General features: G+C 45.7%; 1 protein-coding gene and 1 long non-coding RNA gene across 3 annotated transcripts in view; both read left to right on the top strand.

Annotated features, from left to right (window-relative positions):
* The window catches only part of GRIN2B (glutamate ionotropic receptor NMDA type subunit 2B), a 332,222-nt gene that overhangs the window by 36,492 nt on the left and 276,486 nt on the right, over nucleotides 1-19,244 (top strand). The gene's annotated exons all lie outside the window — the stretch shown is intronic.
* Nucleotides 9,022-9,456, top strand: LOC135181545 (uncharacterized). The gene is made up of 2 exons (XR_010304914.1): nucleotides 9,022-9,262; nucleotides 9,342-9,456. It is a non-coding gene; the product is annotated as an uncharacterized LOC135181545 (long non-coding RNA).

Genomic DNA, 19,244 nt, shown 5'->3' with positions numbered 1-19,244 from the left:
ATCCTAGCCTTGAACACCTCCAACAGTCAGCTCAGCACCATGTGGACATTAAACCATGTCCCGAAGTGCCAGGTGATAGCAGCATGTAAATGAGAACTTTTGAGGGTGGAACTAGGAGTAGTCAAGTTTCAGCCAAGGAGAAGTCAACTTCCACAACTACTGAGTTTTGTCAGACTGTTGAGTCCCAAGGAAAGGGCTGCAGGCTGGGGGTTTTAAAACTAGGCAAAGCTTGGAGACAAGATGTGACAGTATCAGGACAGGTGAATAAAAGAAGATGGAGCCAATAGCCATATCTACCCCACTTTGTATGAGCCTGGGAAAGGTGAAGTTAGAAAAGGGTGTGAATGGCCATGACAAGTGCTGCGATGAAAGGGAGAAGCTTTCAAAGGCAGTGCCCTTCTTTAACAATGTGGTGACCTTAGGGCAGGACAGGAGGTAAAAGGAGAAGATGTGCAACAAATCGGAGGGAAGGAAAAATGGGTGTGAATGCACCTAACTGTTTATGGATGTGTGTGTCACAACAGGAACTTCCTTCAGACTGGGAAAAGTGTTGTAGATGTCTGCCCAGACTTGTGGCTGGAAGAGGGCAACTTGGCACAAAAGCTGCACAGGAGTTCTTGCTGCTTTAGGTAAAGCGATGAGGGGGGAAGGTTGCCAGACACTGTCACTGAGCATTCAATGGACAAATAAGCAACTGCAAAAGTCTGTTGAGGACTCAAGTTGCATAGCAACGTGAAATTGTCAGATTGCTGTTATGGCAGCCCCTTACATTATCCCTGTTATTAGAGCCCTTTTTAGGAACCGTGCAGTATGATGTTCCTAGCCCACTCCCAAGCTGTTCCTTTGATCTTTGTCTCCTGCTCAATGATGCCACGCGATTTGCTGCAAAGGTGTCTCCAGGTAGTATACCGGAGAGGATCCATCAACCAAGCCTTAGGGAGCAAAAGGTGTGCCTGGGTAGAATGGGTCAGGAGAGACACTGCTGCAGGAAGTAGTGGTATCCTCAAAGACATCTGGTGCCCGGCACACTTGGCAGGATATGCGGTACCCTGTCGCTTCTCTGAACTGAATCTTCACGAACTCAACTGAAAGGCTACTTTGAGGGGTGTGCCACAGCTGCTCCTAAGATGTGTTTCAAACACTTCCAGTGCACACTTGTGCCTGGTGGTTGGATCACTTCTATGGACTGTTGCTTCTATGAAATCCTAGCTTCCAGCCAGCTTTTTCCTGATTTTCAGTGTAAGCAGCTTGTGAGTGGAGATGCTGTAGCACAAATGCAATCACAGCATTATCATGCTGTGATGCCTCAGACACTGCCAGTATCTGAGATGGTACCTAGAAGTCTGCTTGTCTTGCAGGATGTTCTTAGTGTCCTGCATCATTTCTTCCCTGGATGTTGTGAATAACACAGCATCCTCTCCCCTGCTTTGTTTCAGTCGTGCTGCTTGTGCTGGCACAAGATCCTGAAATGCCCCTGCCATCTCCTTGCAGCCAAGGCAACCAGGGTCACTGGATACCAAGGTGTACTTGAGATTTTAAGGACATGAATACACTGAACGAACTCCTTCACAGTGAATATCAGATTGGCATGGGCCTGGGACACCAGGTAGAGTGGAAATTAGCTTGCAGTTTTGCCCTGACTGCTGGCCTGCTTGAGCAAGTAATTCTCAGTGATGTATCTCTGTTCTGAAGAGTGCCTGGTTGTAAACTGTATTAGTTCTTTCAAGATCACTGTTGCAAATTATGAGCAAGTAAACAGACCTCAGACAAGGCAGACTTCCTGTTGCCTCTGTGTAGAGAAATGGAATTATTCTGCTTCATTGAAATACTTGAGGAGGAAACAAACAGCCTTGAGATTCAGCTCCTCTATATTTCTGTGCCCAGAGCACAGAAATGGCATAACACTTGGAAGAGACACTACAAGTCATTCTTGCTTGATATTAAGGGCATTGGGCTTGAACAAGGTCTAACACAGCAGGTGATAAATATCCATGCATGGCAATCCCAAATGAGTTATCCTTGGCAAAGGAACCTCTCTCTAATGCAGAAGAGCTTAGCAGTTCTGACAAAGAAGGAGCAAAAAATGTTCATCTGACTTTCTCCTTTCTTCCCTTCAGTACCCCCCATGAACCACTGCTGGATGGGACACTTCAAAGAGCTTATTTCTTTCTCCAGGAGAGAGTCCTCTTTCTGCCTGTGTTTTAGATTTTCCTGCTTCCTCCCGAGGCTGAGGGATTTGAGGTCATTAGAGAGATAGCAGGTGTTGGAATAGTCACTGGTGTCCACAGTTTTGTAGCCCAGTCATTCTGAGAACCACTATCTGGAAGGATTTATCCAAGAGCTCTGCAGAACAAATAGACTTTGATACCTGGTAGCTGCTCTACACGTGCTTGTTGGCAGCTCTGGTACATCAGTGAAGGAGTCAGTCCTGAGTTTTAGGCTGTGTCGCTCAGACTGAAGTGTTTTGTGTCACCTTGCTGCCACAGACTATCTGGAGGTACAAGTATAAGAGGCTGTTCCATGGGACTGGTTTGCATTTGATCATTTTTATGGTTTGTTTTTGCTTTGTTTTTGGGTTTTTTTTTTTTTTTAAGCTTGGTCTTCTGGGTAATGGTGGAGATAGAACTGAGAGTCCTCATTGATGAGTGGAGTATTCTTTCATCAGACCTCACACTGCAGTCAGACTTCTGTTAAGATTTGCCTCCATGTATCTCTATCAGTCTCAGTGGGTGTGTGTTACTAAGTACCATCTTTGCAGTGCCTCTGCTCTATTTGACACTTTCCTATGACCTTTGGAGGGTAATGTTTGCAGTTTAAAATGTGCTGAGTAAGGACAAATGAGAAATGCAAAAGAAGTGAAAATTGGCAGGTTTTAAAGGAGATCTTCTTCTGTCAGTATTGCTTTTGCATTTCTCATAAGCACTCAGAGGCTCGAGTTTCCTATTGCTAGTATCCATGGAAAACAAGTGTCAAGGTTGCACATGACTACTTGCCATAAATGAATATTAAATGTGCACACACTTCACCTGGAAGAGCTCATGCACTCCTCTTGTCAGAAAGCAGAATAAATAATGACCAGAATCCACACCTAGGGCTGGTGATTTCCATCTGTAGCTATGAAAATGTTCAGCAAAGAAGGTTGGTGTCATAGCCCCCCTGCTATGCAAATGGGACACAGTTCCTCAATAAAGCCACTTGTCTGGTAGCCACGGAGCTTCCACCTCTCTACCTGCCCTGCAGAGGCAGATATGGATGCACATTTGATTATTTTCTTTTCCATTCTTGACTGCCTCTTTTAAAAGGAATCACTCTTTGGGCACGAGGTTACCCATTGCCACCCAGCCCAGGCTGCCATCCTTCCTGGCTGTGCATGTGTGCTTGCTGCCATGTCTTTTCTCTCTGCTTCTCTTTCTCCTTGCCTTGCAAGCATCATTTTCTGCTTTCCTTCAGGTCATTTTTTCTTCTGTATTTGGTGCCCCTCACTGCAGAGGATCTTTTCTTTGCATACCTTCTGGGCTAGCCAGAGACCTCCTGCAGCAGGTTTAATTGCAGAGCAGGCCTGTCTGTGTGCTTGGGTATCTGTACCTTTCTTACTGTCCTTGTCCTTTTCTCAAGGGTCTGTCTTCTTCCAGAGCTGTCAGAGGAAAAGTTGTATTTCTGAGTCCTCTCTCTGCTTGCTTGTGTGGGTTTTTATCCTGACAGTCCCCCAGACTGTACAGAGATGTAGGATGCAGGAGGGCTGTGAGGTGAGTGTGATTTTCCTGCCAGGGCAGATTTTGCTAACTGATTTTACAAGGTTCCCTGGGAGGAAGGGCTGGGTAGTGGCTTCAAGAAATGAAATTTAGTCAGAAGGGACTTGAACAAAGTGTCTAAAGTAACATTTATCAGAAGAGGTCTGTTGGGACCTTTGTGTCTCTTCAGAAACTAGCAAAGGGCCATTCAGAGAAAAAATGGCAAATATAGTAGCTGAATACTTCACACCGTGGTAATTAAGCTAGGAGGCATGTTGCCACGGGGTGCTCTGCAGGCCACAAGCTAAACTGAAAAATCCAAGTTGCTCTGTGGAGTGACCCAGCTTCCAAACCTCCAGAATTAAAATGCTTCTTGAGCCTCCTTCTGTAACTTCTGCTCAGGCATCCAAGGGCATGTCTAGATCTGACTGTCTGTGTCCATCATCGTCTGAGGCTTCTTCCACCCTGCCCAGGTCACAAGACCTCATTTCAGCTCCCTTGAGCCCTGCAGAGAAGGGATTGAGGTGCTGGTTGATGAGGCAGTTGACATGAGCTGGCAATGTGTGCTAGCAGCCCAAAAAGCCAACTGTATCCTGGATTGCATCAAAAGATGTGTGGCCAGCAGGTCAAAGGAGGTGATTCTGCCACTCCATTTTGCTCTTGTGAGACCTCACCTGGAGTCATGCATCCAGCTCTGGAGCCCCCAACACAAGAAGGGCATGGATCTGTTGGAGAGGGTCCAGAGGAGGGCCACAATGATGATTGTGCTGGAGCACCTCTTCTTATGAGGACAGGCTGTTCAGCCTGAAGAAGAGAAGGATCTGAGGAGATCTTAGAGTGACCTTTCAGTACCTGACAGGGTTTTACAAGACAACTGGGGAGAGCCTATTTATAAGGGTATATGGTGACAGGGCAAGGGGCAATGGTTTTAACCTAGAGCAGGGTAGATTTAGATTAGACATTAGGAAGAAGTTCTTCACTATGAGAGTGATGAGATACAGGAATGAACTGCCCAGCGAAGTCGTGGATGCCTCATCCCTGGAAGCATTGAAGACCAGGCTGGATGAGGCTTTGAGCACCCATGTCTCGTGGGAGGTTTCCCTGACTGTGGCAGAGAGGCTGGAACTAGATGAACTTTAAGGTGCCTTCCAACTCAAGCCATTCTGTGATTCTGTGACCTGGCCCCATGGTGCTATAGCAAGGCTGCTCTCCAGCTCCCCACAGCTTTGCCCTGATCAGCCCTGGGTCTCTCTGCACCTAGGAAATGCCTGATGCCCAGGGCTGGGGCTGCTCCTGGTGCCCCCAGCTGCCCTGTCGCTGTGAGGATGGAATGTTCCTAGGGAGCCCTCAGCACACTCAGTGCCCCGACACTTGCCACACTGTTTGGTGTGGACACTGCTATACACTGTTGGCTGCATCCTGCTCCATTTGTATGGTTTCTCATGAACTCTGTGCAGGCTATACCATCACATGTTGTGGTAAGTAGTATTTTTCAAGTGGACAATTCTCTCCCAATGCACTGCTTTTATCTACACCAAGGGTATGAATGCCTGCCAGGATATAGAACTGACTGCAGAGACTGCAAATGCGATACTTGGGCTTGTAAGTCATTTTACCAATGCACTTCCTCTTAAAAGTGATCATTGTTAGAAATAATTGATCTTTTCCTTGTCCTCTTAGTCTGACAATATCACAGCTCCAAAATGGGAAGCCTTACTGTGTGAGCAGAGATACACAGATCAATATCCCTTCCATGGCAGCAAATGAAAATGAGTGGTACAGAGGTAGACTTCCACAACCCTGTTAGCAGGAACAGTCTGGAGCCAAGCATCAAATGTCATGGCAGTTGAAACGAATAAAGTTGATACAGATGTTTATGGCATTGATCTCGAGTTTGAGGATTATTATTTTGAGGATAATTGCAACAATTCCTTATAAAAGTTCTAGAATTTCTAGGGAGAAGAGGGAGGCTGAGGCTAAAAAACAGCTGTTTCTCTCAGTGCTTGAGGAATGCAGGTAGTCAGAAGAAAATGAGGCACTCATGGTTCTGCTGACACACACTCCTGTGCATATTAAAACTCCAGGCTATAATATCTTTGTTCTAGACTTACCAGCAGATGCACTGCAGTTCAACAAAAGGAGTCTCTGATACTAAAATCCATTGACTAAAGTATAACCTTGGTACAGCACAGGTGAATGTGGTTCTGGGTCTGCCACTGATGAGGGCCTAGAGAATAAATCTTATGAGGATCGACTGAGGGAGCTGAGGCTGGTTAGTTTGAGGAAGAGGAGGCTGAGGAGAGACCTCATTGCTGTCTACAACTGCCTGAAGGGACATTGTGGAGAGGCTGCTGGTCTCTTCTCACAGGTAACTGGAGACAGAACAATGGGGGATGGCCTCAAGCTGGGTAGGTTTAGATTGGAAAGTAGGAAAACATTTTGATGGAGAGAGTGGTCAGGCACTGGAATGAGCTGCCCAGGGAGGTGGTGGAGTCGCCGCCTCTGGATGTGTTTAAGGGTCATTTGGATGTGGTGCTTAGGGGTATGGTTTAAGGTGAATCTTGTTGAGTAGGGTTATAGGTTGGACTTGGTGATCCTGATGGGCTTTTCCAACCTGGATGTTTCTGTGGGATGCTTGAGTGGAACATGTTGTGTCCATTGTGAGGATTTTCTTGCATCATTCGGGACGGCACGGTTGTGGAGAGGCTCAAAATAACTCTTCAGACCCGGGTTCTAAAGGCGTTGGTGTAACTGACAGCTGTCACTTCAATGCACTGGGCTGTGTGAGGGAGAGGTTTGTTTCCCAAGCATGGAAAAGCCTTCTTGCTCTTTCCACCAGTTCAAACGGCAGAGTCAAATTCACAGCTTAACTGCTTTGCATGCTCACTGGAGCTGCCTCGTTTGCATGCTGCTGCTTCGTGGTCATGGCGAGTATGGGACCTGACTGCACATCAAGTCTGGAGGAATCCCATAGGAAGCCTCCCTGGGGAGAATTTAGCTTGTGATTAAAAGCAGGGCAAGGCTGCATCCACATTAACCTCCTCTGCAAAACCCAAGGAGGTCTTCCAACCCTCTCCTCCCCAAACCCGCACCACTATTCCTCCTTCTTTGATTTTTCAGCTATAAATAGGGTGACAGAGGGACTGTGGGGTAAGCAGCTGGAGTAGAGCGGAGCCGGTTGCCATGGAAACCAATGAGCCACTTAGCAGCACTTGCCTTCCTTCCTTGCCTGCAGATCTTTTTTCCCCTCTAGTGCGTGGAGGGGCAGTGTGAGGGGAGCCACAGGAGCCCCACACGCAGCCAGGACCCAAGACCCTGCCCCATGGCCACGTGTAAAGCCAACACTCCCTTGGAATCTGCCTCCCAGGTGGGAAGGGGTGAAGAGGCTGGATGCCAGATGGAAGAAGGCTTTGGAAATCAGTGCTTGGGCATATGCTGAGAATCTCCTCCTCAGCCTGGCATCGAAATTTCTTCTCATGCTAGATGGCATTGGGATGATATCCTAAACATTCAAAAAGGACTCTCCAGGCCACCAGTGCCCTGTCCTGTCTCTAAAGATGGCAACAGCAGTGAGAGCAGGGGTTTTGGTATTTAACCACGTGCTGTATCACACTCCAGGCTTGAACAGCCGAGACAGTAGTTTGGAGGTGAACATAAGGGTTAGAAGAAGGGAATATTCCTCTCCTGTCTTCCTTCCATCATGAAAAATTAACCTTTGGGTGATTATTTAAAATAGATGCCCAACCTACTTTTGGCTCACATGGGGCTAACATTGCTTTAATTTCACTGCACAGACATTTCTCAGTGGGGAAAACCTATTTCCTTAAAAGATCTAAAGCTCTAAATGGGATACCTGAAACGTATTAAGCCATAATTTGGTTACACCTGATACTGGTTTGCACTGCTTGATATTCAGTCTGGGTTTACTTTTTTTTCCTCTTGCCTTTCTTGAGACTGGAGACATACATTGTTAGGTAGCACATACTTCACTAGGTTTATTTTTGAACTAGAAAATATTATCACTAGCAAAAAAAAAAAAAGGTAGTAGATTGGCAGCTCTTAGAGAATGAAATCTCTTCAGCCCTGGAGTGACAGAGGCAGTTTTGGTAAGGCCTTCCCACACTGCTCCCCTCAGCAGTGTGCTCTAGGCAGGGCTTCCTCCTCACCTGAGTCACGTGAAGAAGCCCCAGCTGCTCACACCTGGATGCAAAGCTCAGGTGTCTCCCTGCAGATGCTGTTTCCTTTCTCACGCTGTGCTGTGTGGAAATAGCGGCAAAGAGAGACATACATCAGTGGGTGCTGCACGCACAGGGAAGCAGCAAGGAATTTGTCAGCAGAACCATGCCTGGTAAAGCTTGCTGCTGTAGTGCTTCTCTTTCACCCTGCAGGTTACCAACATTTCTGAAACCCAGGAGAGCAGGGCCACCAGCCAGAAATCAGGGGAGAAACTACTGGAAAGCAGTTGCTAGATCTTTGGGCAGGTCCAGAGATCTACAGACCCATGAAAGGGTGCATGGCAGAAATACAGACAGAGCTGGGCTGTGTTCTTGTGTTGTCCTGGCTGAACCAGCAGTCTTTTTGCAGCCCTTTTTGTCAAAGCAGAGCAACCCAGCCTTGGGGCTGCTAATGTGTCACATTAGGGCCATTTGTTTAGTCACCCACGCTTTCCTCTCTCTCTTCATTTCTGCACGGGGTCCTGTGCTGTCATCTCACATGCCCTTAACTTCTTTCCAGCATTTAATTGAGGCTGCAATGGAAAATTTGGAGCTGAATATGTCCCCTGATTTAGGTAGCCTGATCCAGGTTTGGTGGTGGCCCATTTCTCACTGAAATGTGTAGCAGCAGCCAAGTGTCTTCTCTTGTATATTATTATGTTTCTTAATTTCATGGTGTGTTTTCTTTGTTTGTTGTAGTAGCCTGAAGTCATGCATCAAAACTCTTACTCTATTGATAAAAACATAGCAAAGGCGAGCTTCACTGGCTAATTAAATCTTCTCTGTTGCACACTGGCATGACAAATACAGATTAAAAATAAATGGAAATTGCTGCTCCTATTCTGTTCACCTGACGTTACCAGAAGGGTCTGGCCCAAGAGGCAGGATGTGCTGAATGCAATGGAGGAGGTTGGAGGAGCAAAAATCTGGGGCAGGTGGGTACAAAAATAAAGGGGTCTTTGTACACAGAGGAATTTCTGTACGCTAGCAGAAAAAGATGAAGGTTACAAAGCAAATACTTCTATCAGCAAGATCAGAAGCTGCACGTCTTCTGTTCTCTTTAGGAGTCGTTCAGAGCTGCAGCTTGTTGGCTGAAGAAAGCAAATGAGATTTGGGATGAGAAGAAGCGAACCCTACAGCAACAGCTTGTGGTGGAGGGGAACAGAGAACTGTCGAGCACACTGAGCATCAACAACAGATGGATTTTTGTGCAAAACATGGTGCTGCAGTTAGATGGGAAGGAAAATGATGGCTTTCTGTCTCAGCCTCAGAGCAGTCAGCAGGAATAGATGTGTTCTCCATGCTTTGAACTGAAAGGTGGGCATTGGCTTGTGGCTCCTTCCTCTTCTCCCTTCTTCCTGCTAAGGCCTTCTCACTTTTCCTCTTCTTCCTCTAGGACTTTTGTCCATGCAAAAAATTCTGTCTTCAACCTCCAAGGAGCTGAGATTTTGGCAGCCTTCAGCCCCTAACACTTACTCACCACTGCCAGTTTTGCTTACCTGAGTTTGATGCCCTTTTCTTCAAGTCCACAAACTGCTGTCTTGAAGCATTGGTGATGAGCATATGCCAGTAGATGGAGTGTGCTGGGTAAGCAGGAGAGAGATGTGACTGAGTAAGAGCTGGCCAGGCTGGATTCTTTGCAGGAACTAGGTCTGAGATGGCTTTACCACCCAGCTGTTAGAAAGAAAACCTGTGTTCTTCTATTGAGTGGGTCCTAATGCTGCTGGAAAACTCCCTACCTTCCACAGCATGTGCAATTTGTAGGGGAACTGAAAAAAAATTAGAATTAATGTATTTACATATAAAATGATAATGTTTGGGTCAATATTGTGGTCTTCTAATCAGAAATATTTGGGTTACATTGCATTTGTTTTGCACAGCCCCTGTTTTCAACAGGGAATGAGTTTTTATGATGGGTGGGGTTCACTACTGAACCAGCTGATAGCAGAGGCGAAGAGAAGCAATGGTAACTTTTAGATTGGTAAATCAGCCACTGCCTTTATTTGGGCTAAGGACCCCTGGGTTAATGTAGCTGTTTTCTCCATTAAGATGAACCTAATATTGAGCTAATAGTTTGGGTGTTTATTAGGATTAGATGCCAGTAAGGGAAAGGGACAAAAACTTTCTCACAAGGGCTGAAACGCCATAGAGCTGACTCAGGCATAAAACCTCCCTGGGAATAGACTGGAAGACAGTGCTTCCATGCTGGGCATGGATTCAGCAGGACAGCGTGGCACCAGCTTCTCTCTGTTTGATATTTTGAGCTTTCTTTACAACCTGCAAGTCGAATGTTATCCCCTAAAGAATGCAGCCCTGCACTTTGAGAAGAAATACTCTTCTAATTATAAAGGATAAAATGGATTCCATAAGAAAATCTGCTGCTGTGGAAAATGTGGGGCCTTGCCAGAAACCCTCCCACCCAGGAGAGAAACTGAATGCCAGGAAAGCGGATGGATGCCATGATATTAACCACCGGGGGAATGGGTTCAACTGCGCTGCCCTTTTCGGTGCGATTGCAGCTGACAGTTGAGGCAGGAGGATGTGTGCAGTGAGTAACGTGAAGTGGGATAATGCATGCAGAACGCTGCCTGCTGGGAGACTTGCATACGGCTCCTGCTCAAAATAGTGTCTTCAGACACAGACTGTGGAGTGTGTGCAGCATGGCTCTTTGCTGAAGTTTTGCTAATCTGTAATCTTTGAGGGGAAGCAGAGGCTTTGCTTCTGCACAAAACGGCATCTGCCACTGCAGGCTGCTGAGCACGCTGCGTGCGTGAGGTTGCTGTGTGTGTAAGTTGCAAATGCCTAAACATGCTCCTGAAATAATGAGGGTTTCTTCTTAGTTATCATCTGCTGTAACAACAGTTCCTCACAGAAGAGTTAACCTCAACTACTTGCACTTCAGTGCAAAAAGATCTGATTAATTGTTTGTTTAAAGGCAGCAGATAACTCAGGCATAATGTCTTTGGAGTTCTTTCCCAAGGCTTGCCAGAGCACTTCATCACTAGGACAAGGCACAGGTATCTGCAAGTTGTGCTTCAGAACCAGAGGAACTGTTTGGCTCTTTGTTCACTTTGCAAACAAAGCAAAGCTTGGCTGCTTTCTGTTCTCTTTTCTAGGTTGTTAACTCTGGGTATTGTTTGCTGTCAATGCTAGCAGAAAATGAATGAACTTAAAATATGGCTCCTTTGGGCAACTGAACAGAGACGTTTAGGATGAGAGCCCTTTCTCCAGTTTGCTTCCTGCAAACCATTCAGAGCTTGCTAGACTGCTCTTTGTTCACTGCGGTGCTTTGGATCATGACAGAAAGACACAGTGTAAATGTGAGATATTATTATTAGCTCTGTCCCGTGTTCAAGCCAGCTAATAACAGCAACTGTCCTCTCCTTTGATGTACTTGTGAGGTCTGTCAAGCAGGCCTGTCAGCAGCACAAGAGGGGAGGGTGTCACTATGTTTAGTTTTGCTACCAATCTGTTAATGAAAGGGGAGTCCATTACTAGAGAGGGAGCCTATATGAGTTAGTGACTGAGTCAGTTTGTTATCAAGTGCTGGTTCTAGTGCTAAGTAGTGCTTGGGAGAACTGAACATCATAATTCCTCCACCCCCAGCTCCCCTCAGTCTAGCCTTTCACATTCACTCGTGATATTAACTGGAGATCACAGCTGCTGGGAAACTGGCAGATACAATTTTACAAATGCATGTTGTCTGATGTCAACCTTTCCTCCTCCCCTCCCCGAGCATCTGACGTGTCTTAGCCAAAGGGACAGGCAGAAGAGCAGAAGTGGGATTATTTCTTTATGTTCATAATAATAACGAGTTATTGTTAAAGTGCTTTTGCTCAGTAAGGAGGAGGGATAGGATAGTGTTTATCCAGCTTGCATTCTCCCATCTCATCTGCCGATTGTCTGTCCTGCAGCATGCTCCTTATTTCACTTGACCATCTCTTTCTTCTTCCTTTTTACTGCTTCTGCTAACCTGCACACCATGTTTCTTTGGTGATAGCCCTCTCACCTGGGATCAGGTGTTGTCCTAGCTAGTCTGCTTTGGCTTCACAAACCACCCTGCTGTGCTTTTGAAGTCTCTTTTCCAGAGTGGAAGGTTTTCCTCACCCAGCCTGCTCTCTCTTGCTACCTAAGGAGACATGCTTTGTCCCCACTGCAGACAACAGCCTGTGGTAACTGCCTTTGATGTGAGCAGTGGTAACTGCTACCTGCAAATGCTGGGAAGAAGCAGCAGCCTCCCATGCTGAGAGCTTTCTGAACTGTTGGCCTCACTACTGCTTGAGGAAGACAAATCTTCATTTTACATGAGGCAAGACATCATGGCCCTAAAAAAGGAGGAAATCATGATAAACTCCAAAGCTTTGGGAAGAATTCAGGACCATCTGGCAGACAGCATCTTCAGCTGCAGTCTTTCACCGAGGTGCTCATCCAGAGCTATCTCTGGTAGCAGAGTGCTGTCTGCAGAGTGCTCTTGCTTTGTCTCCTCATCCTGCTTGTCCTACTGTTGGCCCAATCTAGGATGGACTTTTTCTTTTGGGATGAGCCCTGAGGTGATGTCATTACAGATAGGGTTATGTGTGTGGCAAACACATACCACTTGTCTGGATTCTCCTTGTGGAAAAGCCCTTTTGAACCTCAGTTCCCCTTTGTCCATTGCAACACCTTTCTCCAGTTTTGATGTCTCCTCCTCTCCAATGGAGCAATTCCCAATGGATGAAGCATCTGATTTTTGCATCATTTCCTTATTTCAAACCCTTTGCTGGCCTTGCCTAGCCTGCCCACCTGGCCTGGTCTCTTTGGAAAAGGACCTTTCATCGTCTCATTCTGTTTTTCTGTGGTCAGGACCTGTGCTGCTTTGCATCTCTGGCCAGATCATGGCTCTTTGCCATGAGCCTTGTTTCACTGAGCAAGTGGCTGTTTCTTTTTCTGTAGAGCCTGAAAACAGACTGGAAGGCTGATTTTAAACTGGAAGGAAGGACAGTAAACCTCTTGTAAGTGGACAACAGAGGAAGCAGATGTTCTGTACGGTGCTCCTCCATTGTCATCTTCCAGGAAAATGAGTTGACTTCATTTTGCTCTACTCAATTTGAGCATTGTAGGACCAGGCCTAGAAAAATGAAATTTTGAGATAGTTCAAACCATTTTCTCCCTGAGAAAGAAAGAAGTAGGAAGATTTGAGTGCTGCTGTGGCTGTTTTCTTTTATCCCATCCTATTTCATCTCGTTTCACTGCAACCCATGTGGTAGGTTGTGGTAGAGGTGAAAGAGCAATGAAGATTCTCAGCAGAGCCGTGCCAGGGAGCAAGGGGAGGAAGTGGGAATTAAGTCCTATGAACCAAGGCAGAGGTAGAAGAGGTGGGGCTGAGGAGAGAATAATTCACTGTTGGTGTTGCAGATGAGTTGGGTAGGATGTGGGGAGGAGCTGGATTTTTTGCATCACTGAGTGACCAGGACCACTGCAGAGATTATCCAAAGCCCCAGTCTGCTTTTGGGAACGCTGATGGCTCTGTGAATGTTACACACCAGGGAGCTGGAAGTAGAGTGCTCCAAAGGCAGTTCAGAAACAGTGACATTTCCAAAAGAAAACAAACATGAAGACCTTGTGATGACTTTTCTGGAGTTCAGCTCCTATTTTTTTTCACTGCTTGCTGCTGGCTGTACTGGACTTACACTGCTAAAGCTCTCCACACTATTAATCCTCACAATACTCCATTTGTAAAATCAACAAATGGAAAAGCTGTCTGACAAGAAGATTAGAGGTCTTGACCCAGGGGTCTTGATCCTGGGTGAAGCAACTTTGTGATTCAGGCTCCTTGCTGTCATCTGCTATGTTTCCTAGACCATAACCTGCTCCCCACCCCTTTCTTCATGTTTATGGCCTTGCTTTCCTCTACTTACCAACCACAGTTAGGGTGAAACCCTCCTCTGGTGTTGATTTAGCCATGTAAGAACATTTCTTTCCTGTCTTTCTGCCTCAACTAATCGTTTTTAAAAGCATCTCAGCTGAAAGTGCATCTTCATAGCCTACGCTCTTGAATTTTTCTCTTCCTTTGCAATTATTTACCCCTCGAAAGTGGTTTTATTTAGCTCCAGTATGTACATTATATATGAAAATGTGGCTGACTGTTTTAGAATGGTTATTATTGGATGATTTCAGATTGCAGGATGAGCATGAAGTAAATTAGTCCTGCTAAGTAGGTAGGCAGCGTAATAGTCAGGGGTCACTTTGATATCTCTCACAAGCGTCTGGTTCTAGGTGACACAACCTTTGAGTCTATAGGCTGCATAATGAAGTCGAGTTATAATTTGCCAGGGAATGTTTTCAGGCTTTTGTCTTGCTTTTGTAGTTTCTTTAGCTCCTATATGTCATACGCTTTGCTCCCAGCATGATTTATGGCACAGCCCAGAAGGTAGTTTGGTGAGGCAGTACAAGGACTTATGTCCTACAGAGGGGATTAAAAAGCAATATTTTGTGCTTATCTGGGTACATGAGTACAGAAAAAACAACCTGCAGACCTGGAGAATATGCCTCCACAATTCAAGGTGGTTTAAAAACCTGCTCAGTTAAGCTTGATCTGAAATTTGCTGGAGCTCTAATTCAGATCATATTTCAGGCAGGCAGAGCCACTCTTTCTGAATGGGTTTCAGCCTCACGTGGAAGAGGCTTTGTAATGGGCTTGATAGAAATATAGCAGACATCTGATCTCTGTGGCAGTGCAGCTGATTCTGAGATCAGTTTAGCTGAGCTGAAAGTAGTTTGAATGATGAACAAATGTTTGCTTTTACTGCTGTCGTGTAACAACTTTCTTTAGCAGTGGGGCAGGCATGGTTTGTCCCAAGTATTCTCCCCAGGGCTGGCTGTTTGCTGTCCTGTCCAACCTTCAGAAAGAGCTGATAGTGGACTGTCCAGGCTGATCTCATTAATTTGTGTGTGTAATGTGCATCTATGTCATACTACAGCTAGATAATTTTCTACACTTCTGAGCACTTTTCAGTGTTTCAGCTTCCAATGCAGCAAGTTTTGATCCCTCACTTTCATGTAGTAGACTTCTATGTAGTTAGGACTTTTCAGCTTGGAAACAAGATGTCTGAGGTCAGATGGCAGAGGTCTAGGAGGATCACAGAGATGGGCAGGCAGTGACTGTTTCAACAGGAAAAGAAGAGATCCCTAGTTAACTTATCAGTCAAAACCATACTGAGGCACTTCTTCATTTGGTGCGTGCTGAAATGGCAGAATTCACTGGACACTGTGGAGGAAAAATATAGGTAAGTTCTAAAAGCCTCTTGACACATTTATGGGAGAAAAAAGGGGGTGACAAGGTGGTGGGGCATTAAGACCTGCTAAACACACTGGCACAGATGTGATCTTTGGCTCAGGAAACTCAGCTGCAGGTATCTGGCTGCTAGGAGAATACAGCCAGAGAGAAGGATCACTGTGTGTTTGCACTGCCTCTGCCTACTAAGCCTTTGCTGACTGGGCTAGGTGGTTCTTTGGGTCTGGTACCAGAGATATGCTTTGAGTGTCTTAGGAGTATTTCTTTAAGAACATGCAAACAGCCTGGTTGGAGTCAAGTTTAAATGCTGATGTTTAACTTCATCAGCAGAGAAGTTTTTTCACTCTCTTGTCAGGAGTTGTTGCGAGATGTGATCAAGGGACAACAACAGCATCTCTAAAGTTAGGGCAGTCAATAATCGTTTGGAAGAAGTGTTAACATACCTTGATTAAATATTAATGTTATGAGTCATAGGGAGTTCTTGAAGGTTGAGGAGAATGGGAAGAAGGCTTACCTCCCCCTGGAGCTAGGTATTTAAGATACATAACTTATCCAGCATGTGTCTGTGCAGCACCGAGGACAAGGGTCTTGCCTTGGATCTCTGACACAAGGGCTGTGATCTGGCATCTTTTTACCTGGATGATGCAGAGAGTCAACTTCCAGCAGCTTAACTATAACAAAAGTCTGGTTTTCTTTAATTGCTGTGTGCCTGTCTCTAAGCTTAACAGCTCTATTTTTAAATCATGCATTGTGGCAAATACACCAGATCTTAACTTTCCTGTCTGTTAAAAGTGTCTTCAGGGAAGGTTTAACTGCAGTAGCTCTATTTCCAAGGGAATGTTGAACCATAAACCACTCGCAGAGTGTCCTGGGACAAATTTAAACTCCCTCATTAAGCTTTCTGGGCTTGTATGAGAGCTGGCAACAAAGGATATCAATCTGAAAAGCACTTTTTTCCACCAACAAAGCCTACCCAGATTGCTTTTAGCATGAAGGGAAACAGTAAGGTGAGTTACAGAACCCTAAGCTTCCTTCATCAGTTTACAAAATAAGCCCAAGCAGGTTTTGAAATGGTTTGGAGGTGCAGAGGAGGGAAAGCTTGATGGGAATGACCACGATTGGACAGGCAGGGGGTACCTTTTCTTGCTTTGGATTACTGCAGTGCTTTTTTTAGCTCTGACCAGCAAAACCTTCTCCCTCCGTACAGTTAGGAAAGGTATTTGTTTTGAAGCAAGGATGCCAGTCTTGGTGTGGATGAGGATCAGGAGAGTAGAGGTATGGTAGGAGGAGGGGCAGATTTTGTAACCATGCAGTGTGTTCCTAATGTCTGTTTAACTGGAGAATGTGTCATGAAAGTAACAAACACTTCATGGCTTCCTATGACCTGAGCTTTGATTCGTGCTCACAGAGATGCCATGGGGACACCAGAAGCCCCACACAGCTTATTGCCTCTCTGTCTGAACTGCTTTTGGCTTTGATCTCTTTTGCCTTTCTCCATGTTTCCCACCAAAAAGGCTAATATACCTGACAAGTGGTTGTGTCTGACATGATATCCAGCTGCCCTTTCTCTTCCCTTCTTCATGCAATATATACTAAACAGACTCTCATTATTGTTCTCTGGTAACTAAGCAACCATGAAATGTCAGCTTGGCCTAAATAAATAAAAAAAGGGGATCTGTATCTTTCTAGTATATTTATATCTACATGGGGTAGCTACTGATGTCTGTGGTCATCTGAGCATGTCTTTCCATGGGTGGAGTTCCAATAAACATGACAATACTTTGCACTTCCACCTGTGATCTTGGAGCTTTTTGTTTAAGCATACTCACACTCTTGTGATGGAAATATTATCACTACCTCCAAGTGACAAGGAAGTAAGCTATGGTATAAAGTGACACTTCAAGGTTGCACAAATACCTAGCTGAAAATGCAGGAATAGCTTCTTGAAAAATGAGTGCACGAGTATCCTGTGCCACGTCCAAATCCTTTACCCCAGTGCTATTTCCAGAACTGCAGACTACAGACAGGCACCTCCCTGGTTTTTCTCCTCTTGCCCTCTGATTTTACTCACTCATTGCATTGCTGTTGCTCCTGAGTTCTTTCCTGTTGTTCCTCAGCTACTGTTCTTTCCATCAGATGTCCTTTTACTTCATATAGTCACACTTTCTTTAGACCCTCTCTATCTTGTTCCTCTTTGATCATTGCCATGTCTTGCTTCTGCTCTGCAGCTCTACCTCAGCCTGCTCTTCTTCCACCTTTCAGCCATGTGTACAGAATTTGGCAAGATGCAGCAAATGGTCAGTCCAAGAGAAGCTGGTGGCATGTCCTTGGAGCTGGAGTGGATGTAGGCTGCAGATGAAAGCACTTCACAAGTTGGAGGTGGAGAATTCCTTTTGATGAGAATGTGAGGCACTAGGATTACCTGGGGTGCAGAAAAGAGAACCCATCAAACTTTGTTGCTCTCTACAGCTTCTTTCCTTCCCAGAAGAGAAGGATTTCAGGAATTTTCTCTCATATCAAATGCATCTATGCAAATATTTGCTATGAGCTAGACAGAAGCCCTTGCTCTGGCAGTGCAGGACTAGTACTTTGGTACTTCAGCCCCTGCCAAAGAATTTCATGTTGTAAAAAAAGCCCTCTAGAGAGCTGTGGGCTCTTCTTGGCACACTGCCTACAGGATGAAGCCAGAGCATCTCTGTGCATTGACAGTCCCTTGTCACCATCCTGGACCTTTCCCAATATGAGATTCAAGAGAAACCTTGTCTCCCCTGTGAGCACCTGGGAATTCCCCAGGATGTCTCCATATCTTGCCTCTCTGTGTTTACTAGAGGCTTAAACAAAATGTTGGTTGGCTGCTGTCCAAAACCTGGGGCCAAAATTGGTCATCAAGCAAACATCAGGTCTCAGTGGATGTCTTGAGTTCTTCCTTGGTTACCTAGAAAAGAATTCAGGTTTCTGCAACGAGTTGTTCAGCACAGAGAGAAACCAGACCCTTTGCCAAAACCAGGGATGAAGGACTGGGGAATGCAATGGTTTTGGTGCACGTAATGTGTGCCTGACAAACAATAACCAGGGGGCATACATGCAGCTGCATGCCTGAGGTCCTGAATTTCAGTTAGGGATGTGTTTATGCAGTCAAGAGGTTTGCTCTAATATCATAACTACAACAGCTTATCCTGTGTGAGTTGAGTGGGCTTAAAAGAGTGGGAGGAAAAGAACTGCAGCAGAGTTGGAGGCAAAGAGGGCAGAAACAGCTACCTTAAAGCATGACTATTTAAAATTTCCTGACCCACGTGGGCACTGCTCCTCTCCCTTAGCTGAAAACACACATTCAAGGCTGTGCATCTGAACAGATCTTTCATCACCCACATTCAGCCACGACAATCTTCAGCAGGTCCATTGTAAGCCAGAACAGAAAGCAGGACAGATTTTCAGCTGGCTGCAGAGACTGAATCTTTCACCATCCTTTCAAGGCTGCAGTCAGAGCCCGTTGTTGACCTGCAGCAGGCTTACAGGACTTGGTAGGTGAACCTGTAAGAGATGCAGTCTTCCCAGCTAGGCAAAACCTCACTGCTTGCAAGTCCCTGCTTCTCCCAAAGTCTTGTGATTTATTCTCTATCCATGGTGAGTGCTGTGAGAGCAGCTTGCCTTCTCACCTCTGCAGGAGTAGGGGAACAACAGCAAATGCTGATCCTGGCATTCTCTGTGAGCAGCCCAGGCAGGACCAGGGCATTGGCTGTCCTGTGATCATCCCAACCACCATGTTAGTAGTGCAGCGCTTGGCACAGACTTAGCCTATGCCAATTTGCAGACAAAGCTTGGCTCCAGCTCAGGGCTGGCTTTGTCCAAGGGCTGGTCCCAGGAGGTGTGAAGGAGTAGAAGAGAAGGGTAGCTTTAGGGGCATGAACCATACTGTGCCACTTGCCTTGCAAATGGGCCCTGGCCCATTTTAGCTGCTATGATTGACTGAGCCAGCTGATCACTAGCAGCAGAGGGCTAGGAGAGGTGTAGAAATATTTCCTTTCT

The sequence above is a fragment of the Pogoniulus pusillus genome, chromosome 15 (assembly GCF_015220805.1).
Source record: "Pogoniulus pusillus isolate bPogPus1 chromosome 15, bPogPus1.pri, whole genome shotgun sequence".
Lineage (NCBI taxonomy): Eukaryota > Metazoa > Chordata > Aves > Piciformes > Lybiidae > Pogoniulus > Pogoniulus pusillus.
The sequence above is the reverse complement of the archived record's forward strand: the minus strand, read 5'-3'. Positions and strand labels throughout refer to the sequence as shown.